Genomic DNA, 4248 nt, shown 5'->3' with positions numbered 1-4248 from the left:
AGAGAGAATAAGTTTCCCACTCACTTCTTGATCCCTAGAAGTACTGAACTCTGAATGGACTATTTCCTCTGACAAAAAAGCCAGCAAATATCTAACATGACATCATTAAGCCACTTATGCAATAAGGTTCAGCAGTGGCTTAAAGATGATCTTGGAATCACTTAATAGCTTTGGAAATCCTATTTTTTTCTCTATGCAGGAGAAGGTGCTAGTCCTCAAGGACAGTTACCTCYGGACCAAGTTACAAATCTCAGTCATTTTGGCTGCTTGCCTAGTCAAAAGTGTGGTATGAGTTTGTTCCAAACACACACAGCACCTCCAGGCAAAAACCAAGCATGGAGAATTGCCAGAAAGACTAATGCATGAGGAAGTTAATAACATGTGAGAACAAGAAGTTATAAATGAAGGCTATATTGCAACCTTTATTTTGGAGGGTGTTACTAGACTCCTCCTAGCCTGAAAAATATTTGTGTAGCTATCTAGGAACCTGACACTTCTTCCATAGGAATCAAGACAGTGCTTACTATTGCCTTCACTAGTACAAGAATTAGACTATCAAGTATCTTCYGTAAGCATTGCAGTTTTCTCTTTCTCAAGGAAATGAATTCTAAAAAGCAAGTACAGTTGATTTTACATARACTGCCTTTCTGAAGTCTTTAAGCAAAAAACACTGTGGTTTTCTAAGGAAACAAAACTTGTTGTCATTTGGAAAGAGGTTTTGAAAAGTATACATTAGAACCTGAAACAAACTGACGCTGAAATTTTCATTTTTCTACTTTATATCCATACAGTTCTGTCCCCACAACAAGGCATGATGTGGGAATAGATGTTCAAGTCCAACCTATTAATAGAGACGCAAACCCTCAAGAAGATATGTCACATAGTTTGAAATGCAATTCTCCAGCCAATGTATTTTAAAATTAGAGGGGGGGGGAGGAAGAAGAAGGATAAATGGAGATAAAAATCATTTCCCACTTATGAAGACCTCATGTGGATCTGGCCAAGGGCATCCAGCCCAGAAATTCCGAGAGACTGCTGCTGTTAAACAAAATGACTCTTTTTAAAGCATTTACTTGAAATACCAAATCTAAATGTTCTTAAGATGAAAGAACTTCTTTAGTTAATTTTAGACAAGGCTCTCCTATTTTGGTTGTGGACTGGAAGCAGAGAAAAGTAAAATGTTTACTCTGAGAACAACAGTGCCGGGCGTTGAGCCCAAACACAACTGTCTCCCATAATTCTCTTACCATATAAGATATGGTTCCTTCTAGAAGTATTTATACCAGTCTGAACTCCTGCAAAATGCCAGCGCAGCTCATTACCAAGTGACAGACCAGTACGATCTGTTACACTGCAATAGACTGTGGTCTTGCTGCTCTGCTCAGCCACTACCCAGAGGAATCAATGGCGAACGATACTCGTGTATAATAAATAGCGCAAAAGGAGACCGGACCTGAGATGTGAGTGAGGTCTCCAGCTTTCAAGACTGTGAAAGTGAGGGCAAAGGCGGTAAACCTGATAAAACAAAGCTGCAGCYCAGAGGACGTGTGAAATGAATAGGGAAGTGTGAATATATGTGTGAAAGAGACCTGGCTCCAGCAGCTGCCTGCCGATGATTGCGAAAGATCACTTTTGGAATGAGCGAAAAAGGCAGAGGTTCGCGTCGGAGACCAGGTGAAAGGGCCACAGGCTGTCAGAATGGGAGATGAATAAGAAATGCAGAGGAGGAGATGATTCGTTCTAATCATGACCAAATTCTGTCTGTAACAGGTCTCAGGTATGTCATTTGGTCTGGTTTTCTTTCTGTGAAATACTTATAGTAATGAAGTCTCTAAAAAAGGCTTGTAGTGACTCACTAGATATTGCTTGTAAAAGRCATTGATCATGAACAGCACCGTAAAAATGCAAGCTGCATTGGAACCATAAGCTACGGAATATGTATGTTGGCTCCCTCACAATAAAAAAGTATCGAAAAATTTAAAAGAAGAAAAGCAATTTCAAAATGCTGGTTACTGTACAGCAGTAGCCAAACAACTCTGCCAAACAATATGTTACTTCTAGATAGTATCACAGCTGGAGAAAAGGAAAAAAAAGAAAGGATGTTTCTTTCTCTTTTTATTGCTTCTTTGCTTTTCTTTCACCCAAGTAATTACTTTTTTTTTCCTTTTTTTTTTCAAAACTTTTTCCATATTAGGCCATTAAAAAGCAGAAAAAAGTCAAAGGGCAATAATAAGACATTTGAGAAAACAAACTAAGAATGTAAAGACAAAATAAAAGTTTAGATTCACATGAAAGATTTCATTTTGGTTCACAATTTCCTGAAAAAAACAAAAAAAGCAAATGAAAAATTTCCATATAAACATCTTTATGTTATTTTTGTTGTAATTTTGACTTGAAGGGGCACTTGAAAGTTAGGATAGACTTAGTCTCTAGAATTTAAACACACTAAATGTGTTCATTAAAAATAAAGCAAAAGTAATCAATTAAGAAAACAGCACCTGACTCTGAAAGAGATCAATATACTTTAATTCTCAATGCACTTTATTGTCATTTTAAACTATATCTCCATGAAGCCCATCAGACAAATCTATGATCACTTATTAAAGTAAGTAAAGTTTCCTAGCAGCTAGAGGATCAAAGGATAATAGGCTTTTAGTCTGCAGACTGCATCAGTGCAATTCTTCAAAGGCAAATAGACTTCTATGTCCATGACTCTAGAGCACTTTGAGATCCTTTGGGATCACAGATACTGTGTTTCAAAGCACGCCAAGAAGTGTGAAAGTCAAAATTACTGAAGGGAAGAGGATTTTAAAATGAGCTAGGGCCAGATTCCTCATCATCTATGTGAACTCACAGAAAAGTTTGCTTTGATATTCCCAGAAAAGGCCACTTGGGAACCCTGAGAAAAACAGCATCTGACCTCGGTTGAGGATCTTACTGCATCTTGGTGCAGGTATCACATCTTCTCCTAGTTTCCTGGTGCAGATCACAACTCTAGGCATCCCACTCTGCACAACACAAAGAAGCTGTTCCTTTATAGCACTGCTTCATACCTGGTGTAATGAGAGATAGAGGCTATTTCGACTGCTGTACAAATTTTCTGTGCCTAGTACTGAAAAAAAAAAAARGACATTAAGAGAGGGAAAATTCCTAAGGCAGCAGAAATGCCTTTGTCTTCAACACATTTGGAGTGAGTGAAAATGCCATCAAACCGCATCCTCAGGAGAGCAACAAAAGTTCTCTGAGAARAAAGGAAGTGAGAGGAGGACCTTAAGTAGAGATCTGGCAGAAATTTGGCTATATGAACAGGTAAAAGTTGGAGATCACCCAGTTATCACTTCCAAAGAGTTCCACTTACCACAGGGATGTGAAAGCATTCAGGATTATGTCCCTTAACAAGATCATGTACTGAATGGCTTAGAAAGATTTCTATTATCTTTCCCTTACCTCTGCCCTCGTGTAAAGATCTCAGAAATAAACAAGTAAACGTGAAACAATATTGGTAGGTCTACTGATCCTATACTAACCTTTCATTTTTTTTCCCTTTACTCATTAGCTCTCCAAACAAACTACAAAGAAATAGTGTCCTTATCTTGGTCTAAAGGTGAGGCACAGTAAGGTGAAGTAGCCGGTTAACAGTACACAATATTTACAATACTCCGTGAACCTGACAACAAGCTYATATTTCAGAATTACTCCTTTACTTCCCCAGTAACTACTCTCCATGCTGAGTATTAAAGTCCATACATATAACATCAGCAGCAAGCCCAGTTTCCTTTTTGGAAACAGTTCCTGGTTTAATATAAAATGGTCTTTTAGATGAAGGTTTTGACTAGTTATACATGAAGCACTGATGCATATGAGGAGGTTTCATGTAAGGAAGAATTTCTGGCTGTTATACCATCTTTACTCATACTTGGTTAGCCATCACGAATTGATGATGTTATCCTTTGCTGGAGAGAGCCCTTTGTTGGGGGAGTCCTTTACGTGGCCAGGTATGATAAACCACACTGCCTTGCATATGCAATATGTTCTCAATAATCTGTGTATGTAGACAACAAATAGGAAAAGGTTGAATGAATGGGGGGATGGGTCTGACAAATCTAGAGACAGAAACTGAATACCATAAAGAACTTCTCCATGAAACTGGCTGAAATACATCTGGAACAATCAAGTTGATCTGAGGCTTGAATTTCACTCGGATTAAAAATTACATAGTTTGGAACACATCCCCTAATTTCAATGCAA

The sequence above is a fragment of the Rhea americana genome, unplaced genomic scaffold (genome assembly GCF_003343005.1).
Source record: "Rhea americana isolate MKP2758 unplaced genomic scaffold, rheAme1 scaffold_0, whole genome shotgun sequence".
Classification (NCBI taxonomy): domain Eukaryota; kingdom Metazoa; phylum Chordata; class Aves; order Rheiformes; family Rheidae; genus Rhea; species Rhea americana.
Note: the sequence above shows the minus strand (reverse complement) of the source record.